This window comes from Prosopis cineraria, unplaced genomic scaffold (assembly GCF_029017545.1).
Source record: "Prosopis cineraria cultivar Desert tree isolate PC_DT_omini unplaced genomic scaffold, ASM2901754v1 PC962, whole genome shotgun sequence".
In the NCBI taxonomy this organism is placed as follows: domain Eukaryota; kingdom Viridiplantae; phylum Streptophyta; class Magnoliopsida; order Fabales; family Fabaceae; genus Prosopis; species Prosopis cineraria.
The window spans coordinates 110-28,103 of record NW_026556287.1 but is presented as its reverse complement, the minus strand read 5'-3'; the positions used below and the strand labels follow the sequence as shown (position 1 = coordinate 28,103).

Genomic DNA, 27,994 nt, shown 5'->3' with positions numbered 1-27,994 from the left:
CTCATACAAAACAATGTGAACTTGAAGTTAAAAAAAATTCATTTACAAAATATTGCAAATCAATTGCCACATGCATTTACTAACTTTAAAAGAATTACCAAGTCTCATATTCTAACTAAAAATATTCCTATTATAATTGATATCCCAGTAGGACAATTAGAAAGAAGTGTGGTAGATTAATTGATTTCAAAGATAAAAATCCTAGAAAGAAGAAAGGAGCACAAAATAAAGATAGCATAGATGACATAGTTAAGGAGGTTGGTACTCTAACAGAGTACGAAGACATAACTAACTAGAAGAACCTAAAAGTGGTCCAACTACCTGAAGATAATGAAGAGATTGCAATAAGTTATGTCACTATGGAAAAAGATGGAATCAAAAAAATATAGTTATCGATGACATATTTTCATATAATGTTGCTGTAAAAATAATGAATCAAAATGAAAATCTAGAACTGAAATTGGTTGAACAATGTATACACATAAATGATTGGCCAAAATGGAAAGATGCAATTCAAAGCAAGGTTAAATTCACTTTCAAAATGTGAAGTTTTTGGGTCAATGGTGTGAATACATAATAGTGTAGAGCCAATGGGATATAAATGTGTATTTGTGCAAAAACAAAATGGAAAAATGAAATCGTTAGATATAAAGCATGATTAATAAGTTGAGAATTTTCTCAAAAACTTAGTATTAATTATGAAGAGACATATTTTCCTATGGTTGATAGTTGATACAATTATTTTAAAATATCTAATTTGTCACACCTCGAAAATAAAGAATGACTGGCACGGGTGCGTACTATATCATGCATTCCCGTAAGCCTTAAAATAAAAATTTCTTTCATTTTAAAAATAACCAGATTGTATAAAAATTCTAATGCTACTATTAATTGTCATAATAAGACTTTAACATTTCTTTTTTTGAAATTTCGACAGAACCTTCCCTGTAAATACGATCTCCCAAAAGTTCTATAACAAATTTTTTTATTTTTTTATTTTAGAAAACAGCATCAATCAGGAGCTTAGCTCCTTCCAGCCAGCAACACTATATAAATCAAAATAAAATCCTAACAACAATCTATGTGGAGCATCTACTCTTTTTAAAAAAAAATCAAAAAGACATACAAATTATATATTTACATTAAAAGTAACAGTACCAATCAAAAATTTCCACCCGCTGTAGCTAGTTTGCCCTTCAGAGTCAATGGTGGAATCGGCGTCAGTTAACAAATCTGAGACCCAAATAAATTTTTCCAGTGAATATCGTCCCAACAATAAATAATTGATCATAAATAAGCAAAAAGTTCAAAATAATTATGTAACCAAAGAGGCAACTTCTTACATAAAAATTCCATAAGCTTTGAAATGAAATGGCTCTATAAAAATTAAATAAAATCGTAAATCATTGAACTATCATAAAAATTGTTATTATCACTTGATTTCAAGAAAGCATGTAAATGAAATAAATACTTATAAATAAGTTGCTAAATGAGAACCAATAGAATATAAAATCACCAAATAATCAGATTATAATTACAGGGGCTTATCAGAACAATTATCAAACGTGGACACATAATCCACGAGGGTAAATACCCAAACGTGGCTTATGCCACGGAAACAAACGTGGACACACAGTCCACGAGGGTAATACAAACCAAACGCGGCCAGAGCCACGAAACAAACGTGAGTACCATGCTCACGAATAACCATCCCTCCGTTCCACGTGCGTTGGCCATCGCACGGAGCTAGCACCTCCCATAAACACCCTGCTAGCTAGGTGTACCATGGCGCGCCAAGGGCTAACGGAACTGCCGTTAGCAATCAGTGTTCTGTACAAAGTCCCTTTTTAAAACCATTTTCAAACATGCGAGAAAATCATCACTTTCAAGATACAGTTCTCATTCTCAAAATCAAACTCACATGAATACTTTTAAGCATTAAAACTTGCCAGTATAAAATTTCATATCCAATGCTCATGCGTTGCATTTACTGAATAAAAAAAAATTTCAACTTCAAACTCGCATGAATCATTCTCTGTATCAATCCAATATTGATAAAAAAAATCTCATAATCAAAGTTCAAACTTGACTTCGTTGATCAAATAACATTTCAAGTTTAATAAAACTCATTTCTCAAAATAAAGTAATGTTAATCAACAAATATTTAATAATTGCATCAATGCTATTAAAATGATTTCCAGAAAAATATAATATTCTAGTAAAGGAAATTTTGAATAAAAAAAAATCAGTTGGGACGGTATTCACTTACCTAAAATTCCCAAAATTAAAATTCACCTCTCACTGTTGATCAAATTTCTCCTCCTCCAAATATCCTATAAATCATATTAAAATTCTATTCAACCCTTAACCAATACAATAATTTCTTTTTAACATTTTCAGCACTAATCAACTATAATAAATTTGAAAATTTAAACCAAAGTTATATATAAAAATATATTTCTCGTCAACATTTTGTCAAGACACCGAATATGTATCCTTTCCAATCTCCTCATAAGAACTCTAGCGCTTAAGTATTTTCTCAACAAAGTATCAGTCTCCGACAATTCTAATAATCATACACTATTAATTTCATAATCAAATGTCCTTTGCACCTTTCAAGTTAAATTTATAGATTAATAACTTCTAAGCTAACCCTACTTCCCACAAGAATTTATGAAATGTTAAAGTCAAATTCAATTCTTCTAATAAGCATTTTAATAAGCATCTTATAAACACTAATCTTCCATTATCATATCTAACCTCTTCTCTTCCAACTTCATTTTACCCAATTCTTCAACATCAATCATTCCACCCAAATTAATTTATTCCAAAAATTATGAACATATGAAGATCAGTATCAAGCTTTAAGATGGATTTTCAGCTCAACATTTGAATTTGTTATTCTCTAAGACACACGAGCAGCAGCCAAACACACTAAAATTCTATAGCTTCAACCATTAAAATGCTCGCACAGAAAATTAGCAAGATGAAGGGTATAAAATTTCAGACATGAATCAGCAACCATAAAGAAAACAAGTAGAAGAAAGCTAATCGAAACTATGGAAGAAAATTCGTGTATCAACAGCAGCACCTACAGGACATAATTTTTTTTTTTTTCAATCAGCCCCATCTCTTTATCCATTCACACGCACAAAAATGTTTCCGAGGAAGGAGATAAGATCAAGTTTCTAACCTGAAAATTCCTACACGCACCAGTAGAGGAAGATAAAGATTTCCAGACACTTACAGCAACATCTACAGTGACGCACGGACGAACGGGGGAGCAAAACTAAAATTTCTGATCAACCAAGCCTCCAACAACGGTAATAGAAGAGTAGCAGCTCAACAAATCACAGTAGATATGAGCTGGAAACGGGAAGAACGAAGAGATCTTGCAGACGCGCAGCAGCAACAGACAAACTTAAGGACTTGTCAACTTCGGACGATTGAAGCAAGGGTGGTTACTCACGCTAGCGACAGCAACGATGAAAACAGAAGGAAAAACTGCGAAGGTTCGAAGGAGGAAGAAGGAATGAAATCTCAGAGCATCCATCACACACACTCTCTCTCTCTCTGCTGCGTCTGGAAAAATCGAAGGAGTGAAGATTTTTATCTGATTTGAAGGAGGGTAATTCTGTAATTTCACATAATAAAAAGACAGAAAAATAAGACCACTTACGGCCCTGTTCCGGTTCGAACTTAGAACCAAATGGGAAGATGTTTGCTCTGTTGCCACTACGACAACTTTACTTCTTGTCATAATAATTCCAAAAACTAATATAATTATTATTAAAATACAAACTTATATATTTAGTTTTACTTAAAATTTTTGGGTTATCATACAATTAGTTTGGGAGTACACAGAAAACTTGATATACTCTTAATGGATGTTTTTATAGCCTATTTATGTGGCTCTTTACACAGAAATTTATATAAATATCCTCAAAGGATTTAAATTGTTAGAAGCATGTAAAGATTCTCAAAAAGAATATGTAATTCGTTTGCATAAATCTTTGTATGAATTGAAACAATATGAAAGAATGTATCATAACTGTCTTAGTGAATATTCGCTGACGGAAAGTTATAAAAACTATCTAATATCTTCATGTGTTTTTATAAAGAGAAATATATCTAAGTTTGTCATAATTGCTACCTATGTGGATTATTTGAATGTAATTGGAACTCTTGAAGAGCTCTAAAAGGAAATTAATTGCTTCAAGAAAGAATTTGAAATAAAAAAAAATCTTGAAAGAATAAAATTTTATCTCAATTTACAAATCGAGCATTTAGCAAATGAAATTTTTTTTTATCACCTAACTTACATTGAAAAAATATTGAAGTAATTTTATATCGACAAAGTGCATCCATTAACTACTTCGATAGTTATAAGATCTCTTGATAAGAAAAAAGATCATTTTGTCCTCAATAGAAAGATGGAGAACTTTTAGTCCTAAAATACCATATTTTAGTGTTATAGGTGTACTAATGTATCTTAATAATTCAACTAGACTTGATATTGCATTTGTTGTAAATTTATTAGTAAGATTTAGTTCTTCCCTAACAAAAAAAGCATTGGAATAGAGTTAAACATTTATTTTGATATTTTCAAAGGATAATTAATATGTAATTATTTTATTCTAATGAATTTGAATAACAACTTATTAGTTATGCAGATGTAAGATTTCAATCAGATCCACATAAAGGAAAATCACAAATTTCATATTTGTTTATTTGTAGGGGTATAACAATATCTGAGCATTCAATAAAACAAACTTTAGCTACTACCTCGTCAAATTATGCAGAAATAATTACAATTTACAAGAAAAGTAAAGAATGTATTTAGTTAAAGCCAGTGATCCATCATATCCGAAATATGTGTAATTTATTGTTGGGAAAAAAGATTCGAACAATATTATATGAAGATAATACAACATGTATAGCTCAATTAAAAGGATGATACATCAAAAAAGATAAAGCAAAACATATTTCTCCAAAATCCTTTTCACTCGTGACCTTTTAAAGAGTAGTGATATAGATGTTTAGTAAATTTGCTCATGTGACAATCTTGTAGATTTGTTTACTAAAATACAACCAATTTCAATATTTGAGAAGTTAGTCTATGGTATTGAAATGTGTAGATTCAGAGACAAAAAGTGATTGTGTTATCAGGGGGAGTAAAGTGATATTATTACAAGGGGAAGGCTATGGGGAATAAATATCACGTTATACACTTTTTTCCTTTACAAGGATTTGTCTCATTGGGTTTTTCTAGAAAAGGGTTTAAAAATATTGTGTACCCTTTTTATTTCACTAGGTTTTTTTCTCATTGAGTTTTTTCTAGTAAGGTTTTAATGAAACACAATGTTTGTTATGGACATCCAAGGGAGAATATAAAGAACCGATACTTCAAATTATCTCACGTATTCATATCGATACTCATCAGTACTTCTTCGATATGTATCTATAGAGTATCAAAATATTATTTTTTAATTTGATTTCTTTTATTTTAGATATTGTGAGTTGGTACTTTAAGTCAATACTTCAAGGCTATTATTAAAAAAAATTAAATTTTGTTAAATTCCTAAAATATTTTTATGTTTTTCTTTTAAAATCAAAGATTAGGTTTTTTTAAAAAATAAGTTTTAGATATAATAAAAAATAAAAATTATGTTTTTGAATATAAAAGTATAGGAATATAATTTTTTAGCATTTAAATCCTAGCTGAGAAACTAGTAACAAAGACTAGGCCATAGGCAATTAGATACTGATAGAATAAAAGTACAAGTAATGATTATATTTTACTTAGTATTATTTTATAGGACTATATATGTATGCTATTTTGAATATTTTTTAAATTAAAATTAGAACTTTAGTGTTTTTTATAAAAATATATGTACATATCGAAAATGTATCCTATATTCTTAAAAATAAAAGCATCAAACATCAGATACCTATCATATCCTATACACATATCAATATCCATATATCATAGACTATTGCCTCACATATTTGTATCGGTATCGTGTCCATTACGATACTCACCGATACTTGAAATATGATTTTTTAATTCAAAAGAATTTTAATTTTTAATAGTATCCGATAATTTAAATTGAGTTAATACTTTAAAACCAATGATTCAAGGCTATTTTAAAAAGAACAATGTTATTAAATATTGAGATATTAATTTTTCTTTTTCCTAATATATTTATGTGATTTGCTTTTAAATTCAAAAATTAAATTTTCCTTAAAAAAAGTACGCTTTATATATAATAAAAGAATAAAAATTATACTTTTAATTATAAAAACATAGGAATATAATCTTTTGACATATAAACCCTAAGTAGGGAATTATTAACAAAGATTAGGTGGTAGGCAAGTAGGTAGAGATAGAATAAAAGTATAATTAATGGTTATGTTTTGTTTGGTATTACTATAAAAAACTATATATGTATGCTAGGTTGGATATTTTTTAAATTTAAACTATAGTTTTAATATTTTTATGATTTTTTTATAAATATATTTGTATATATAAGGGACATATCGCACTCTATATTTTTAAAAATAAAAGTGTTGATGTATTGAATATGTATCATATCCAATACATGTTCAGTATATGTGCAATATAGCTTTATAACAAAAACCAAATATTCAAACCCAAACCAAAAGAACAAAAAGAACCAAATCAAGAGGTAATAAGAAGAATCAGCTGATACGTGAAGTGGTGTAGCAAATTCGTTCAAGAGCTTGGTTGGAAAATAAAAAGATCACAGGATTAAAAAGTTTTCTAGAAGTCTTGCTTGGTGAATCTCATTGGTTTTATACATTTTTTTTTTTCAAATATATCATATATGAAAATTTAGAGTCTATATTTTGAGTGAAGTTTGACAGGTCAACTCTAATAAATCAAATAAAGAAAAATATAAGATTGAGATTAGCAAAATAATTTTTTAATGATGATAATCTGATAGGACTAGAAAAATTAGGCCATACTCTATTGAGTTTGTGCTTGACCCAAATACCTAAAAAAAAGATATTTTTATAAAATATATTGAATATTAATTAATTCTTTAAATTTTATATCCTTTTATACTTTTATACTGAGATATTATATATTTGAGTATATTTCCTTTATTTAAAAATATAAAGTATTTTTTAAAGAGTTGGATGTTAAAAAATGCAAAGCATTTTTAATCTTTCAAGGTGTAATCATTATCTTTTTTTTTTCAAAAGTACTTCTATTGATGAATGATTTTATATTTATTATAGGATATTTAATAAAAATAAATATAAAAAAATAGAATTAATTTAAAAGTAGGTAATTATTTTATTAAGGGATGAAATTTAATTAAAAATATCTTACATTTTTAAACGGAGAGAGTATTATTATAAATATTTTCTTAAAAAATTAAAATGTTTGCATTGTTATTTTTATTATTTTTAATCCATAAAATATTTCAAAATAATGTTTAAAATGCATTTTATTCTTGATATCTAAACTTTAAGATCCTCAAATTTTTTAAAAAAATTGAGTCTTCTACATTTTTAAATATTTGATATTTTTTATAATATAAAATAATTAATTTTAAAGTAAAAAATATTTGTTTGCAAAAGGAAAAACTAAAAAATTAATAATTCAAGTATTAGATTTAATATCATCTACTCAACCCATATACTTGACCATAATCACGGTACTCTACCACAATAATTAAATGATAACCAGTAATTAAATGATAACCAATCCCTATCACCTTATCATAGTAGACGGGACTTTTTTTTTTTTTTTTGAGCAACACAGTAGAGGGGACTTAAATGTAGTTAATAGGACTAATCAAAGTAGAACAGAAAAAAGCTTAATTTAAATATTTACTATGGTTAATAAAATTTAGATCCTAACATCAAAATCATAATATAATCACCTACTATTCTACCATGGTAGAATAGCTTTAAGCCAATATAATAAATCCTACTATAATATAAAAGAGACGAACTATTTGTTTTAGTTATGTTATAAAGGAAAAATTTACTAGTAATACTTTTAAAACATAACCATTACAAATTTGGGATCAAAAATATAGAAACACATTTTTAAAAGCTAAACAATTGGTCAAAAATAATTTATCAGAGTTTGTAAGTATTAGGAAGCTGGCGATGCCAACACAATTTGAAAATATTTGAGAATAAGGGTAGAAAGTCAATGTTATGAAAACTGACATGTGGCTAACAATGCATCTAACATGCAGATGCCTTCTGCCATAGTGAAGTACGCATGCATTGTAACTAAGGCACCATTCACCACGTCACATTGCGTAGAAACTTAGACACCATATTTTGGGGGTTGTACTTACAACACGCCCTAAATCTTCATCCGATACTCAATTGAGGTGATCTAAATGTTCACAGAAAGCTCATTTAGTGAACTAACTAATGATACTAATTTTATTTTCAAATATTATCATATCATAAAATTGGACACTCGAAATCAAAATCACATATTCACTCTTCAACTCTTTTAAGGTGTCCAAACCCATAAACTAAATGCCATTAGTCTACCACAATCATTAAACCACACCCAATAGACTTACCATAACCATGCAAAGCATAATATATCACATATCCAACCTCAATCCCAACTTTCCAAGCTAAAATTAATGGGGAGGAATTACAGCATGCTAATAGCACATATATCACATTTTCAACTCTTAACCTTTTGATTCCAAAAATAATAGGGAGAGCTAATCAAACATTATACATATACAATCATCCATGCGATTACTATCATGGGGTTGTATTGGCCTACTCTATTCCATCATGCAAATGCATTTTGTAAGTATTGTGTTAAGTGTCAGCATATAGGAAATCTCTCACAGAAATGAGAGATCTCAACAATGTTTACTTTTCTGAGTTATTTGATGTTTGAGGTATTAATTTCATAGGACCTATTCTCATTTCATTTGAATTTGCTAACATTTTACCAACTGTTGATTATGTTTCTAAGTGGATAAAAGCTAAAGCCACCAGGACTGATGACCACCAGGACTGATGACTATGCTACTGTTGTAGATTTTGTTAGGTACCAGTATTTTGGCCATGAATAAATAACTCAATCACATCACATATAACTTAGGGCCCAAAATACAACCAATTTTCATATCATGCAAATGGTGCAAGTACTAAAAACAAAATAGGCCTACAATAGGAAACCGTATTTCTAAGCCTATAATGCCTTTCCTTTTATTTTACCCAAGGCCGGTGCCTGTAAAATGTTAAGAAGAGGTGTGAATATAATTACTCAATAACCAAAATACTCTAATAAATGCATATGCAAACTAATTAGTTATAGATAATGCATGCGGACAAATAAATATGTGTGTGTGTGTCATTAGTTGCAAAGGTTCAAAGCACATAGCTAGAACCAATCACATATTTACAAATTGATGATGTGCAAAACATTCCAAGCACAAACTTAACAACTATGTGACAGATATTAATGTAATGCATGATTAATAGCCTCCCTTATCATCACCTAATACCTCCAACTGAAATCGTTAGCTATGAATTCAAATAGGGCTGTGTGCCTGTAAATAGACTATCTGAAGCTCACCAATCGTTAAGAGTTACCTGACCAAAAGTTGCTACACTTACTCCCAAGCCACGATTCCCCCATTCTCAAATGCTTGGAGTGTTGTTAACCTTAAACTAGTCTCCTTGAAGAATGAGTAGAGACAAGCTAGATTTAAGTCCCTCGACAAATAATGAAACAATCTTTTAACAAATAATAGGATGAAGGCAAGCCTTCGATTAATGAAAAGTAACTATGCCACTTGGATTTATGTCTACTCTACAAAGAGCAAACTCCTGTCAAATATGATTATGCAAGATACACATGCTTCTACACATAAAGCACGCAAATCATATTATCAAGCTCAAGGCATTTTATCACATTTCATATCTTAATCATCTTCACCATAGCCGTATCACATCATCATGCTCAACTTGCATAATTACATTCACAAAACTCATTCAAGGAATAACATTAATTTACATATGGATTTCCACCAATGATAATATACCCAACGAGTAAAGTAGCAAATTTGGCTCTCAACTATATAAGGTGCTGCAAAATAAATTCTCAACTTTAAAAAATAGAGCATTTAACAGCCTTTGTTAAATTTGATTTAACGGACATTAACTTCCCATGTGGGGCCTAAAATTTTTTAACGAAAATGACATGTGGCGCTCCACCTTAATAAATAAAGGTGCAAATCTAGCCATGAACTATTTTTCGAGAAGCACTGGGTAGTCTCTATTCTAAAAAACGAACCATCCAACACCTTCTCATCAGTGTTAACCATAATGCTGTTTATTTTCAAACTTATGGGACCCACAATATGTCAATCTCTCCAATCTTCTTACTATCATTCTCAATCTCAGCTTTAGAAGAAAAGGTTCAAAAAGTTCTTATCTAAAGGCATTCCTGAGAATGATGCTAATGATGTAGAAGAAAAAGAGGAAGAGAAAATTTTATTTAAATCTCTATAGTAATTCAAGCAAAGTAGCAGTTTGAATTGCATTGCCACTATGCAAGGGAGAAGTTTGATTCAATCGCTTCATTTTCTATCATGGCTAAATTAAGCTTGAGAGTTTGATGCGTTATGTCCCATAAGTTTGAAAATAAATGACATTTGGTCACAAAATTGACGAGGACGTTATGCATGGTTTGTTTTTCATGTTTGATAATTTTCTTTGTACTAATTGATGGTAGAGGCTACCCAATGCTCTTTGAAAAATAGTTCATGGCTAAATTTATACCTTTACCCATGTTGAGGTGGAGTGCATTGTGTCATTTTTAATCAACTTTTATGCGCCCTATCTAATGTCCGTTGAGTAAAATTAATGGTGGGCACTAGATGCTCCATTTTTTAAAAGTTAAGAATTTATTTTGCATCACCTCATAAGATAGGCTATCTAATGCTCCTGGAAAAATAGTTGATGGCCAAATTTGCATATTTACCCTATACCTAAGTAAGGACATCATGAATTGAATGGTTCATGAAATTGTGGTTTGAATGGTTCATGAAATTGTGGTTTAAATACTATATGCATTTAAGATTGAAGCTTGAATGATGTTAATAAACAAAAATCAACATATACTCTTGAGAAAGAAACATCGTAGCATGCAATTCATACCGTGTGCACTTGTATGATTGCAATAATGGAAATGGATGGAAGGATCCATGTTCCATCATTATGTGAGTCTTATAATAAAGAAAATCCTATCACAGTACCCTTAGGACTTTGACAACATGTCATAAGAGGCTGGTTTCATGACAGCTACTTTAGCGTGTACCTTATGATCATGAATGATTCAATCCAACAGTTCGATTACTAGGAAAGAGACTAAATTAGACTTCATTGATATCCAATTTAAAGGAAGATTAAGCTTGAAACACACAATTGTGTTAGTTTTTGAGACATGTCCCTTACAAGTTATGAGAAAAACTTGTAAGTATTGGTGCTGAGCATATAAGATGGAAGTATGAGCTAGAGATAATTAGCTCAAGGGGAATTAGACATGTCATGGGTTGTGTGCGGGTAAATCTAGAGTGCTTAAGGCAATTCATAACAGCAAAGGAGGTATACAAATGGATGCCTTCGTTTGCTGATCTTGTTATAGGGTTTCTAGTACTCAAAACATCTGAATCGAGGACGGCTTGCCTACCAACCACGACAGAGTACTAAGTATGAAGTAAGAGAGAAGGGAATTGTATGATAGTAGTCCCATCTAGTGCAAGTAGGAGATTTTGGAAATCACAGATTCGACCTTAATGGGAAGCTGATAATGATGTCAAATTAATGAATAGATACTTGACATATTCTGACTTAATAAGAATTGACTATACATCAAGAATTAGTGGTGGATTGATTCCTGATTGAATCTTAAAAAAAGAAACCTTGCCCTATATTTATTGTGGAATTGTCCATCACATCAATTCCCTCCATTATCAGGTGAATTGTGATGATTAGATTTTCCCTTTTCATAGCGGCCTACCACACTATAAATAAATAGCGGTGAGTCACTGGAGAAAGAACACCTCAAAACGAATCCCTCCTTCTCAATATTTGTACATCCTCCCCCTCTCTTTATTGCACCTCTAAGAAAGGCCTCTAGTTGTCCTATCTAGGTTAATTTTCTGTCAAAAACAACCACATTCAATGCTCATGACACTACTACAAAAAAAGGTACATTGGACAGTTACAAACTTTTTATCCAATATGAGGCTTTCATATATTCGTGAAAAAATATTGGACACTCAAAAAAAACGTCCAATATTTGAAAACACATTGGACAGCTGTAGTAAAACTTGTCCAATATTGGGTGACTCTTCTAAAAAAATGGGGCATTTTTTTTTAAATTGGAGATGAACTCCAAAACTCAACAATAACATAGAACTTATACTAAAAAATGTCCCAAATACTAAAAATAAAATTTCTACTTATATTTAATAAAAATAAATATCCTAAAGAAAAATAAAATGAGAGTTGAAAAGGTTAAAAACCATGAATAAACCTCAACAAAGATAGAGTCCCTTTAGAATCAAGTTTGTCTAGCCAACCTAAAATATATGATTCAGATGCATACACTCAAATGTTCAAACCAACCCGCCAAAAAAATCATATTATACCAATAATATATACATGAAAAAGGTTGTGCACCTAACTATTGCCAATGCATGCAAGAGATATGTATTCAACCACTCAAAACAGAATAAAAAGAATGTTACTATTAGTTACCTCAGCAAAAAACTCAGAAGTCACATCAATCATAGATTGCTTCTTCCTGAAACATTTCAAATGCAGAGTCAATAGTCGTTTTTCCTAAAATTACCGAGCCAAAATGCAACAAGACTAAAACATGGCTTCCAAACTGTACTATCATAAGTTCGTATTTCTAGCAACAGGCAATCCAAAAGATCTGAAAATTGTTTTATTTCAATGCTTTAAGAGATTCTTTTTTATTTTTAGACGGCATAAAAATTTCCATCAAAATAGTAAATTAAGGATCAAAGCTGATAGCAACAAAATTTAGCCCCACCAAGATCGGAATGTTGGATTCAAATAAGTTATGGGGACTTCTTTATGGAAGGTTCAATTCAAAGGAAATAAGGTAACGGACTGGAATAAGCTAAGGATTAGTGGAGGGTAAAAATGCAGAAATGCATTTAAGCCTGGCAACATATGATAGGAAATTAGGAATGTACCCTTCTATCATGACTCCTCAAAATCACATCACATTTCAGAAAAGCTAACAAGAAATAGTAGACAGCGACATCAAGTTATTAAACTTAAGGAAAGCAAACACTTTAAGAAAACAAATCTTTACCTCATTATCTCCAATGGCTACATATCTTGCAAATGGAACAGTTAAGCCATATTGCTAAAAGAATAAAGCTCACCACCCCGTCAAAAATGCCAAAGGACAAATCAGAACATAGATCATAAGATCCAAAGGTTCAAATAAACTTTTGTGGTGAAAAAATAATTCAAACAAAAATATAAAAAATCACTCAAATCATCTAGTTTGTTTTGGCAAAGTCATAAATCCTCTAGATATTAAATTGACATGCTCAAGACAAGACTATCAAATCCAAAATCTATCCAATCTAGGAAAAAAAAAAAAGCAGAGAAACCAATCCATTACTTGTAGCTAACACCATAAAAAAGTAGAAATGATTTGTGCTTCGTTGAAATCTATAGCGTCATTGAACTCACAAATCTAAAGACATAAAAATTCATACTCATATTATTCTAAAACTAGCCAGCAGGTCACAGAAAACATAGATTTAGATATACAACGGTAGCAAATTCCAAAGCAAAATAATTAGCAAATTCTAGCATGCGCTGTCATTTCGCCAATTAATTGAAGACATTGAAAAATAGTTTCGTTCGATTCATTTTCAGAATTTATGCCCCTCAATATGTGTCAGTTATTACTGGATTATGCTTATGCTGTTTTATATGCAATGTAACCCATGTATTTAATAACCATGAATTATTACTTTTAGAACATAGAATCAGTTATATTTAGTCCCACGTCAAAAATATATTTTTCAAAGAAAATAAAATATGACTATTGATTAAAAACTTAGATAAAAAAAATTTAATGCATTAAACACTTTATCAAGACGTGTTTAAGATAAAAAATATATATCATGCTTTCACAATGTGCTTATATTTAAAAAAAGCTTTACAATGTCAAAAAAAAAATACAACAACATACACGAGGAAAAAAAAAACAGAAAGATAGCAATGAATTAGATATGATGTGTGTGCATGTAGGTGTCATCTACTGCCACGTCAAACATTTTTTTTAAAGAAAATAAAAGAGAACTTTTGTTTAAAAATTGATAAAATTATCATGTAAAATATGATGCATTGAACACTTCTTCAAAACATGTTTAAGTTTAAAAAAATCATGTTTCAAAAAAAAAAATAGATAAATAATAGGAAGTGAAAATATTAAAATGTGCTCATATTTAAAAAAGCTTTACAAAGTTAAAAAAAAACGCACAATGAAAAAAAAAAAGGAGGATGAGTTGGATATGGTATGTGTCCATGGTAGTTTCATCAAGTCCAACATCAAAAATATTTTTTTAAGGGAAATAAAAAATGACTTTTTAACAAGTGAGAAAGATATTATGAAAATTATAATGCATTAAACACTTTTTCAAGACATGTTCACATTAAATATAAAACCATGTTTCCACAACAAATATAGATAGATTAAAAAGATGAGTTTATATTTAAAAAAGGATTTCAAATGTAAGAAAAAAATCAATAAAAATCAAAAGGAAAAAAAGAGAAAGAAGGCAATAAGTTGTATAGAGTGTATGTGCATCGCCGTTTTAAGAAGTCCTATATAAAAGCATATTTTTTAGAGGAACAAGATACGAACTTAATTTAAAAATTGAGAAAGATATCAAGATAAATGTAAAGCATTGAGCACTTTTGAAAGACATATTTAAGCTAAATAAAAAAAAATGAAATATAGACAAAAAATAGAAATAAGTAATAGGAAGTGTAAAGATTAAAAAGATGGGCTTCTATTTTAAAAAAAGCTACAAAATGTAAAAAAACATGAGAGAAAGAAATAATGCAATAAGTTATATATGCTGCTTGTGCATGCTTGTTCACTCAAGTCCCACATCAGAAATATATATTTTTAAAGAAAATAATTTATAAATAATGAATTTTATTTAAAAATTGAGAACGATATCAACAAAAATGAAACACAAAAGTAATTTTTGAAGATATATTTAAGCTAAAGAAGAAAATCAAGTTTCAAAAAAAAATATAGACAAGAAGGAAGTGAAAAGATCAAAAGACGCTTTATATTAAATAAAAGTTTAAAATGAAAGAAAAGATCAACAAACAAGAGTAAAAAGAGAGAAAGGCTATAGAGAGTCACATATTGTACGTATGCGTGGTTGTTTCATCAAATCTCACGTCAAAAATATATTTTATAAAGAAAGTAAAAGATGACTTTAACTTAAAAATTGAAAAAAGATATCAAGAAAAATATAAAACAATAAACACTTTTTGAAAACATATTTAAGCTAAATAAAACAATCAAGTTTAAACCAAAAAAAATATAGATAAATAATAGAACGTGAAAAGACTAAAAAAGGTGCTTAAATTTAAAAAAATTTAAAATGAAAGTAATCATGAAAAATCATGAAGGAAAAAAAAATGAAATGAGTTACTTATGAGGTGTGCGGCGTGGATTCATCAAAGCCAACATCAAAAATATATTTTTGGAAAAATAAATCACTATCAATATTATTTAAAAATTGAGAAAGGTATCAAAAGAAATATAAAGCAATAACCATTTTTTGAACATATATTTAAGCTGAATATAAAAATAAAAGTCAAGTTTAGACAAAAATATAGATAAATAACAAGAGGTGAAAAGACATAAAAGAAAAAAACATGTGCTTATAGTTTAATAAAAAAAACTTTAGAATAAAAGAAAACAATAATGAAAAATATAGTGAATTAAACACTTCTTCAAGACATTTTAAAGCTAAATAAAAAAAAATCATGTTTCATAAAAATATAGATAAATAATAGGAAGCGCAAAATAAAAAAAAGATATGTTTATATTTAAAAAAGCTTTACAATGTAAAAAACAAATCAATAAAAAGCACAAGGAAAAGAAAAAAAGAAATAATGCAATGAGTTAAATATTTTTTAATGTATTAAAACACTTTTCCAGGACATGTTTAAGATTAAAAAATATTAAAAAATTAAAAAAAAAGTGATTCTATTAAAAAAATTAAAATTAAAGTAGCAACCAAGAAAAAACCATGAGGAGAGTTGACTTTTGTTTAAAAATTGAAAAAGATATCATGAAAAATATAATGCATTTCCAAGACATGTTTAAACTAAATAAAAATCATGTTTCAACAAATAAATATAGATAAATAATAGAAATAAAAAATTAAAAAGATGTGCTTATATTAAAAAAAAGCTTTAAAATGTGAAAAAATAAACAACAAAAAGCATGAATTAAAAAAAAAAAACTGCAATGAGTTAGACATGCGCTGTGTGCATGTGGTTTCATCTAGTCCCACGTTAAAAATATATTTTCTCAAGAAAATAAAAGATGACTTTAGCTTAAAAACTGAGAAAGATATCATGAACAATATAATGGATTAAACAACTTTTCAAGACATGTTTAAGCTGAACAAAGAATCACCTTTCCACAAAAATATAGATAAATAATAGGAAACAAAAAAAGGGTTTACAATGTAAAAAATTCAACAAAAAGCACAAGGAACAAAAAGACAAAGAATGCAACGAGTTAAATATGGTGTATGCACGGTCGTTTCATCTAATCCCACGTTAAAAATATATTTTTTAAGGATAATAGAAGATTACTTCTTTAAAAAAATTGAAAAAATATCATAAAAAATATAATGCATAACTTTTTCAAGACATCTTTAAGCAAAATAAAAAAATCATGGTTTAATAAAAAATTATAGATAACCAATTGGAAGTGAAATGATTAAAAAGATGTGCTAATACTTTAAAAAACCTTTAAAATCTGAAAAGAATTAAAAGGTAAATAAATCAACAAAAAAGCATGAAAAACAGAGAGAAAGAAAGAATGCAATGCGCTAGAAATGAGGTTTTGCATGGTGGTTTAATCTAGTCCCACATCAAAAATATATTTTTTAAAAGAAAATAAAGGATGACTTTTGTTTGAAAATTGAAAAAGATATCATGAAAAATTTAATACATTAAACACTTTTTCAACACATGTATAAGCTAAATAAAACATCATGTTTCCACAAAAAATATAGATAAAGAATAGAAAGTGAAAAGATTAAAAAGATGGGTTTATATTTAAAAAAGCTTTAAAATGTGAAAAAACAACAAAAAGCATGAGAGAAAACAAAAAGAAATAATGCAATGAGTAAGAAATGGGTGTGTGTGTGGTGGTCTCAACTAGCCCCACATCAAAAACATATTATTTTAAGAAAATAAAAGTGGACTTCTGTTTAAAAAATAAGAAAGGTATCATGAAGAATATCTTGCATTAAACACTTCTTCAAGGCATGTTTAAGCTTAAAAAAAATATGTTTCCAAAAAAATATAGATGAATAATAGAAAGTGAAAAGATTAAAAAGATATGCTTATTTTTAAAAAAAGCTTTACAACGTAAAAGATCAACAAAAAGCAAGAGGAAAAAAAGAGAAAGAATGCAACGATTTAGATATGGTGTGTGTGCATGGTGATTTCATCTAATCCCATGTCAAAAATATATTTTTTAAAGAAAATAAAAGACGATTTTTGTTTAAAAATTGAAAAAGATATCATGAAAAAGATAATGCATTAAAAACATTTTCAAGACATGTTTAACCTAAATTAAAGAAAAAATATATTTCAATAAAATATTATAGATAAATTATTAAGAAGTGAAATGATATGCTTATATTTTAAAAAAGCTTTAGAATTTAAAAAAAGCATTAAAAGTAATTAAATCAACAAAAAGCACGAAAAAAAAAACAGAGAAAAAACATGACGAGTTAGAAATGAGATTTGCACATCCTGGTTTCATCTAGTCCCATATCAAAAAAAAAATATTTTTTAAAAGAAAAGAAAAGATGACTTTTGTTTGGAAATTGAGAAAGATATGAAAAATTTAATGCATTAGACACCATGTCAAGAAATGTTTAGGCTAAGTAAAAAAATATGATTCCACAAAAATATAGATAAATAATAGGAAGCACAAAGATTAAAAAGATATGCTTATATTTAGAAAAGCTTAAAAATGTTTAAAAAAAATCAACAAAAGTACCAAAAAGAGGGTGAAAGAATGCAATGAGTTAGATATGGTGACCGTGCATGGTAGTTTCATCTAGTCCCACATCAACAATATATTTTTAAAGAAAATAAAAGATGACATGTTTAAAAATAGAAAATGATATCATGGAAAATATAATGCATTAAACACTTTTTCAAGACACATTTAAGCTAAATAAAAAAATCATGTTTCAATAAAAAATTATAGATAAATAATAGGAAGAGAAAAGATTAAAAATAAGTACTTATATTTAAAAAAAACCTTTAAAATTATAAAAGAATTAAAATGTAAATACAAAAATTCAACAAAATGCACAAGGAAAAAAGAGAAATAGCGCAACAAGTTAGAAACGAAATAAAGTGTGCAAAAAAGTAGTTTCATCTAATCCCACGTTAAAAATATATTTTTTAAAGAAAATAAAAGTTGACTTTTGGTTAAAAATTGAAAAATATATCATGAAAAACATAATGCATTAAACTCTTTTCAAGACATGTTTAAGCTAAATAAAAAAATCATGTTTCAATAAAAAAATTATACCTAAATATTAGGAAGTAAAATGATTAAAAAGATATACTTATATTTTAAAAAAATTTTAAAATTAAAAAAATGAGCATTAAAAATAAATCAACAAAAAGCACAAAAAAAAAAAGGATAAAGAATGCAATGCCTTAGAAATGAGGTTTGCGTGTAGTAGTTTCATCTAGTTCCATGTCAAAAATATATTTTTTAAAAAAAATAAAAGATGACTTTTGCTTAAAAATTAAGATATCGTGAAAAATTTAATGCACTAAACACTTTTTCAAGACATGTTTAAATTAAGTAAAAAATCATATTTTCAAAAAAGAAATATAGATAAAATAAAATGAAGTACGAAGATTAAAAAAATGTGCTTATATTTAAAAAAGCTTTCACATGTGAAAAAAAAAAAATAAACAACAAAAAGCACAAGCAAAAAGCAAAGAAAGAATGCAGTGAGTTGGAAATGGGGTGTACATGGTGGTTTCATCTAATACCACGTCAAAAATATATTTTTTAAAGAAAATAAGAGATGACTTTTGTTTAAAAATTGAGAAAGATATCATGAAAACTTTAATGTATTAAACAGTTTTTCAAGAAATGTTTAAGCCAAATAAAAAAAAACCACGTTCCGATAAAAAATTATAGATAAATATTAGGAAGTGAAATGATTAAAAAGATGTCCTTATAATTTTAAAAAAGCTCTAAAATTTAAAAAAAGTATTAAAAAGTAAATAAATAAACAAAAAGCACGAAAGAAAAATGAGAAAGAATGCAATGAGTTAGAAATGAGATTTGTGCATGGCAGTTTCATCTAGTCCCATGACAAAAAAATATTTTTTAAAGAAAATAAAAGATGACTTTTGTTTGAAAATTGGGAAATATATCTTGAAAAATTTTAAGCATTAAACACTTTTTCAAGACATGTTTAAGCTAAGTAAACAAATCATGTCTTCACCAAAAAAAGATAGATAATAAAAAGTGCAAAGATTAAAAAAATTTGCTTATATTTTAAAAAAGTTTTAAAATGTGAAAAAAAAACAACAAAAAGCATGAGCAAAAGACAAAGAAAGAATGTAATCAGTTAGAAATAGGTGTGCATGGTGGTTTCATCTAGTACCACATCAAAAATATATTTTTTAAGAAAATAAAATATAACTTTTGCTTAAGAAACTAGGAAAGATGCCACGAAGAATATAATGCATTAAACACTTTTTCAAGACATGTTTAAGCTAAACAAAAAATCATGTTTCCACAAAAAATATAGATAAATAATAGGAAGTGGAAAGATTAAAAAGATATAATTTCAAAAGAAAATAAAAGATATGGTTATATTTTTAAAAAGCTTTAAAATTTAAGAAAACATTAAAAAGTAAATAAATCAACAAAAAGCATGAAAGATGCAATGAGTTAGAAATGAGACATATGCATTGTGGTTTCATCTAGTCCCGAGTCAAAAAATTTATTTCTAAAGAACATAAAAAGATGACTTTTGTTTAAGAACTAAGAAAGATATCATGAAGAATATAATGCATTGAACACTTTTTCAAGACATGTTTAAGCAAAATAAAAATCATGTTTCCACAAAAATATAGATAAATTATAAAAAGCGTAAAGATTAAAAAAATGTGCTTATATATAAAAAAGCTAAAAAATGTAACAAAAAAATCAACAAAAAGCATAAGGACAAAAAAGTGAACAGAATGCAATGAGTTAGACATGATAAGTGTACATGATGGTTTCATCTAGTGCCACATCAAAAACATATTTTTTAAAGAAAGTAAAAGATGGCTTCTTTAAAAACAGAAAATGATATCATGAAAAATATAATGCATTAAACAATTATCAAGACATGTTTAAGTTAAATAAAAAAATCATGTTTGAATAAAAAAATTATAGATAAATAATAGGAAGTAAAAAGATTAAAAATACGTTCTTATATTTAAAAAAGATTTAAAATTTAAAAAAATAAAATGTCAAAAAAAAACCCTTAACAAAATGCATGAGGAAAAAAGAGAAATAATGCAAAGAGTTAGAAATGAAGTGTGCCCAAGGAGATTTCACACATAAAAAATATATTTTTAAAAGAAAATAAAAGATAACTTTTTTAAAAACATTGAGAAAGCTATCATGAAAAATATGATGCATTAAACACATTTTCAAGACATGTTTAAGCTAAATAAAAAAAATCATGTTTCAACAAAAAATTATAAATAAATAATAAGAAGTGAAATGATTAAAAAGACGTGCATATATTTTAAAAACCTTTAAAATTTAAAAAAGCATTAAAATGTAAACCAATAAACAAAAAGCATGAAAAAAACCGAGAAAGAATTCAATGTGTTATGAGGTTTTTGCATGGTGGTTTCATCTAGTTCCACGTCCAAAAAGAAATGTGTTTTAAAAAAAAAAAGATGACTTTTGTTTAAAAATTGAAAAAGAGATCGTGAAAAACTTAATGCACTAAACACTTTTTCAAGACATGTTTAAGTTAAATAAAAAAATTATGTTTTAACAAAAAGATGTATAGATAAATAATAGTAAATATAAAGATTAAAAAGATGTGCTTATTTTAAAAAGCTTCAAAATGTGAAAAAACAACAAAAAGCATGAGCAAAAAATAAAGAAGAATGCAATGAGTTAGAAATGAGGTTTTTGCATGGTGGTTCATCTAAGTTCCACGTCCAAAAAATGTGTTTTAAAGAAAATAAAAGATAATTTTTATTTAAAAAAATGACAAAGATATCGTGAAAAACTTAATGCACTAAACACTTTTTCAAGACATGTTTAAGCTAAATAAAAAAATTATGTTTTAACAAAAAATATAGACAAATAATAGGAAGTGGAAAGATGAAAAATATGTTATTATTTTTAAAAAAGCTTTACAATGTAAAAAAATAAACAAAAAGCACGAGGAAGAAACGAAAAGGAATGCAACGATTTAGATATGGTGACTGTATAGTGGATCCATCTAATACCCCGTCAAAAAACTATTTTTAAAGAAAAACTAAGATGACTTTGTTTAAAAATTGAAAAAGATATTATGAAAAATATAATGCATTAAACACCTTTTCAAGACGTTAAATAAAAAAAATTCATGTTTCAATAAAAAATTATAGATAAATATTAGGAAGTGAAATGATTAAAAAGATGTAGTTACATTTTAAAAAAGCTTCAAAAATTAAAAAAAGCATTAAAAAGTAAATAAATAAACAAAAAGCATGTAAGAAAAAAGAGAAAAAAATGCCATGAGTTAGAAATGAGGTTTGCGCACGATAGTTTCATCTAGTTCCACGTCAAAAAAATATTTTGTAAAGAAAGTAAAAGATGACTTTGTTTAAAAATTGAGAAAGAAATCATGAAATAAACAAATTTTCAAGACAAGTTTCAGCTAAGTACATTTAGGTTTGCGCATGATAGTTTCATCTAGTCCCACGTCAAAAAAATATTTTGTAAAGAAAGTAAAAGATGACTTTGTTTAAAAATTGAGAAAGAAATCATAAACTAAACAAATTTTCAAGACATGTTTCGACTATGTAAAAAAATCATGTTTTCACAAAAAAAAAGAAAAATAATAGAAATACAAAGATTAAAAATATGTGCTAATATTTAAGAAAGCTTAAAAATGTAACAAAATCAACAAAAAGCCGGAGGAAAAAAGAGGGAAAGAATGCAATGAGATAGACATTGAGACTGTGCATGGTGGTTTCATCTAGTCCCATTTCAAAAATATATTTTTTAAAGAAAATAAAAGATGAGCTGTTTAAAAATTGAAAATGATATTATGAAAAATATAATGCATTAAAAAAAATTTAAGGCATGTTTAAGCTAAATAAAAAATAAAATTTCAATAAAAAAATTATAGATAAATAATAGAAAGTGAAAAAATTAAAAAGATGTTCATATTTAAAAAAAGGTTTAAAATTTTAAAAAGCATTAAAATGTCAAAAAAAAACTTGACAGCACGACAAAAAGAGAGAAATAATGCAAGGAGTTAAAAGTGAGGTTTGCCCAAGGTGGTTTCATCTAGTCCCACAGCAAAAATATATTTTTTAAAGAAAATAAAAGATATCTTTTAAAAAAATTGAGAAAGATAGATCATGAAAAAATATAATGCATTAAAAATATTTGCCGGACATGCTTAAGCTAAATGAAAAAAAAATCATGTTTCAATAAAAAAATTATAGATAAATAATAGGAAGTGAAATGGTTAAAAAGATGTGATTATATTTGAAAAAAGCTTCAAAATTTAAAAAAGCATTAAAAAGTAAATAAAACAAACAAAAAGCACGAGGAGAGAGAGAGAGAGAAAGGATGCAACGTGTGAGAAATGAGGTTTTTGCATGATGGTTCCATCTAGTCCCACATCAAAAGTACATTTTTTAAAAGAAAATAAATGACGATTCTGGCTTGAAAATTGAGAAAGGTATCGTGAAAAATTTAATACACTAAACACTTTTTCAAGACAAGTTTAAGCTAAATAAAAATTCATGTTTTCACAAAAAAATATAGATAAATAATAAAAAGTAAAAAGATTAAAAAGATGTGCTTATATTCAAAAAAAAGCTTTAAAATTTGAAAAAACAACAAAAAGCACGAGCCAGAAAAAAACTAATGCAATGAGTTATAAACGGAGTGTGTGCACGGTGGTTTCATCTAGTAACACAACAAAAATATATTTTTTAAGAAAATAAAAGATGACTTTTGTTTACAAACTGAGAAAGATATCGTGAAGAATATAATGCATTAAACACCTTTTCAAGACATGCTTAAGCTAAATAAAAAATCATGCTTCCAAAAAAAATATAGATAAATAATAAAAAGTGGAAAGACTAAAAAGATGTGTTTATTTTTAAAAAATATTTACAATGCAAAAAAATCAACAAAAAGCACAAGGAAAAAAAGAAAGTGAAACGAGTGAGATATTGTTTGCGCGCTTGGTGGTTTCATCTAATCCCACATAAAAAATATATTTTTTTAAAAAAAGTTGAATTTTGTTTAAAAATTGAAAAAAAAATCCCCAAAAATATAATGCATTAAACATTTTTTCAAGGCATGTTTAAGCTAAAATAAAAAAAAATCATGTTTCAATAAAAACTTATAGATAAATATTAGGAAGTCAAATGATTAAAAAGATGTGCTTATATTTTAAAAAATCTTTAAAATTTTAAAAAAAGCATCAAAAAGTAAATAAATCAATAAAAAGCATGAAAAAAAGAGAGAGACAGAAAGAATGCAATGAGTTAAAAATAAGGTTTGCGAATGGGAGTCATCTAGTCCCACATCAAAAAAATATTTTTTAAAGAAAGGAAAAGATGACTTTAGTTTAAAAATTGAGAAAGATATCATGAAAAATTTAATGCATTAAACACTTTTTGAAGACATGTTTAATCTAAATAAAAAATCATGTTTCCACCAAAAACATAGATAAATAATAGAAAGTGTAAGAATTAAAAAGATGTACTTGTATTTAAAAAAGCTTTAAAATATAATAAAATCAACAAAAAGCATGAGGAACAAAGAGTGAAAGAATACAATGAGTTAGCTATGGTGAGAATGCAGGATGGTTTCATTTTGTCCCATGTCAAAAATATATTTTTTAAACAAAATAAAAGATGACTTGTTTAAAAATTAAAAATGATATCATGAAAAATGTAATGCATTAAATACTTTTTCAAGACATGTTTAATCTAAATAAAACATTATAAATAAATAATAGGAAGTGAAAAGATTAAAAAGATGTACTTATGTTTAAAAAAGCTTCAAATTTAAAAAAGCATTAAAATGTAAAAAAAAACAACAAAATGCACATGGAAAAAAGAGAAATAATGCAATGAGTTAGAAATGAAGTGTGTGCAAGGTGGTTTCATCTAATCCCACCTCTAAATTTTTTTTAAAAAAAATAAAAGATGACTTTTATTTAAAAATTGAGAAAGATACAATGAAAAATATAACACAGCAAACACATTTTCAAGACATGTTTAAGTTAAATAAAAAAAGCATGTTTCCACACAAAAAAATATAGATAAATAACAGAAAGTGCAAAGATTAAAAAATATGCTTATATTTAAAAAAATTAAAATTTAAAAAAGCTTTAAATATTAAAAAATGAAAAGCACAAGGGAAAAAAAAAGAAAGAATGCAATGAGTTAATGGGGTGTGATAATGGTGGTTTCATCAAGTGCCACACCAAAAATATATTTTCTAAAGAAAATAAAAGATGACTTTTGCTTAAAAATTGAGAAAGATCTCACAAAAAATATAATGCATTTTCAAGATATGTTTGAGATCAATAAAAAAATCATGTTTATAAAAAATATAAATAGTGGTATTTAAAAACTTTATAATGTAAAAAAATCAACAAAAAGCATGAGGACAAGAGAGAAAGAATGCAATGAGTTAGATATGGGGTGTGTGTATGGTGGTTTCATCAAGTCCCACATCAAAAACATATTTTTTAAAAGAAAATAATTTAAAATTGAGAAAGATATCATTAAAAATATAATGCATGAAACACTTTTTCAAATCATGCTGAAGCTAAATAAAAAACCATGTTTCAACAAAAAATATTGAAAAATAGTAGAAAATGCAAAGATTAAAAACATGCGCTTGAAAATATGAAAAAAAAAGAACAAAAGCACCAAAAAAAACCAAAGAAAGAATGGAATGAGTTAGATGTGCTGTGTATGCATGGTGACTTCATCAAGTCTCACAAGGAAAATATATTTGTTAAAGAAAATAAAAGATGACTTTTATTTAAAAATTGAGATATCAAGAAAAACATAAAGCGTTAAACACTTTTTGAAGACAAATAATAGGAAGTGCAAAGATTAAAAATATGAGCTTGAAATTAAAAAAGCTTTAAAATGTAAGAAAAAATCAAATAAAAACAACAACGAGAGAGAGAGAGAGAGAGAGAGAGAGAGAGTGCAATGAGTCATATATAGTGTGTGCGCATGGTGATTTCATTAAGTCCTACTTCAAAAATATATTTTTTTAAAGAAAATAAGAGATGAGTTTTATTCAAACATGGAGAAAGATATCAACAAAAATATAAAGCATTCAGCACTTTTTGAAGACATATTTTAGCTAAGTAAAAATTTCAAGTTTAAACAAAAAATATCGATAAATCAAAGAAGGTGAAAAGATTAAAAATATGTGCTTACATTTAAAAAGGATTTAAAATGTAAAAAAAAAAAACAATAAAAAGCACAAGAAAATAAGAGAAAGAAAGCAACAAGTTATATATAGTGCCTGTGCACCATAGTGGTTTCATCAAATCCTAAATTAAATCACTATTCAAAGGACAATGCATCACCTTTGATATACGTACTCCTAGACTTCGATGTATTCCTGATCACTGCATGCATGAGATGCCTAAGTTCACACTAGCCCATTTCGGTCCTCTGCAGAGCACGATTATAGAACACACAGTCAAATTGTTGAATCAACAGAAAGTAACAAGAACATGTACAATACATGACTGTCCTCTTTTATGGATCAATAAGTATAATTTCACTTGGTTTTTTAATCTCAAGGGATCCAGATCAATAATTTAGATGTGACCAGATACATACTTAGTTTTGCGATCAGCACACTCCCTATTTTCTGGTAATTTAAGAAGTCCTTCCAGTATCTGCATGTTTGAGTAAGGAAAAGATATTATCGAATAAGGAAAGGAAAGCACAATATGACAAATTTCAAATCAAGAAACATAAATATATATTGAATTTCACCCGTACAAAAATAAAGAATTGTGAATGCAAATTACAAAACATTCATTAAATTATGGATGCTTCAGACTGAAAAACTCGTTCCCAATCAGTAGAATTAAAACCAGACCCAAATTTACATAAGTGATAAGACAAAAACCAACCATCCAATTTTTAAAATTGGAAATGAATTAGTGTGGTCTCTTTGGCTCGAAAAATTGGAATACTAAACCGTGGATTATTAAGATTCATGTAACATCGTCACAATGTCTTCAAGAGTCTCACAACCAGTCTATTGAGTGCCACCCTTTTTATGGATTAAATAATCCTCAAAATTAGAAAATTATAACTACTCAGATAACTTTCCATACACAAAAACTAAAATTATAAAAACTTATAAATCAAATCGAGGCAAAGAGAAAAATCTGAAATTTTCTGCAGACTAACACAGATTGTGAGAATGGATAACACAAGTACAACGAAAATAACAATAACAATAGGTCATACAGATCCATAATAGATCATTAAGCAGGCGAATAGAATCAACGCAACCCCAAAAAGAAAAATGGAAGATTTAAAAGCATTAAGAAATAAAACGCGACTACCAAATTACTATCCTAAATCCCCACCAAGCAACCAAGACAGCTCGCATCAATCCGTAAACGTATCATAAACAGGTAGATCAAGCTCTCGCGAAACAATTATCTGAAACGACATCTCTAAGAGCTAATTGTACCATAAGCTTGCACGCACAAAAAAAAAACATCAATTTGTTCCTACGATTTGCTGATATGCGTATGCACATGTTAGAGTACAATTAATTTCATATCCAATGGTAATGAGAAAATGAGAATAAGGCAGCTTGAAACAGGGAATCTTACCATCTCCTCCCTTCGCATGAATCAGAGCCAGCTTCCAATCATCGCCCATCAGCAGCGCCGCACCCTTTTGGCTCTCATTCAGTCGAGACCCCCTTCGATTTCCCTCGTCTCCTCCGCCAACCATTCACCCTGTTTCGCATAGTGGCCATCGGAGAGAGGAACCGCTTAAATCCTTTGCCGCCATTAAGCCCTAGATGAAAAAGAAACCACTCCAAAGGGTGGCGGAGAACTCTCCCGTACGGAGAGAACAAACACTCGCACATCAAGAGTGGGATTTAGATCGGAATCGGAGGTTTGGGGAGAAGAAAAAACCCAATATTTAGGTTCCCGTAGAAAAAATCTTGAGGAGAGATGATGTGGATGAGCGATTAATATTTCAGGCTTTTAGCCGTTGAGCTTCAGGGAAAAAGCACTCTTCGTTTAAGCCGGTCACGAGCAACCTGGCAGGGGGAAAAAAAAAAGGGCATAATATAAAAATATAATTTATTATTTGTTGTTAGACCTTGCTTAATCAAGAT

At 27.8% G+C, this 27,994-nt stretch overlaps 1 long non-coding RNA gene across 2 annotated transcripts; it reads right to left on the bottom strand.

The window, feature by feature from the left end:
* Positions 1-27,779, bottom strand: LOC129298921 (uncharacterized). Of its 2 annotated transcripts, XR_008590445.1 has the most exons (7): positions 27,477-27,779; positions 26,461-26,519; positions 26,202-26,289; positions 12,793-12,838; positions 9,619-9,704; positions 3,194-3,582; positions 1-1,233 (listed from the first exon to the last, which is right to left on the bottom strand). It is a non-coding gene; the product is annotated as an uncharacterized LOC129298921 (long non-coding RNA). The 2 variants fall into 2 exon arrangements; XR_008590446.1 differs by lacking the exon at positions 9,619-9,704.
* Positions 27,780-27,994: the final 215 nt, after the last annotated feature.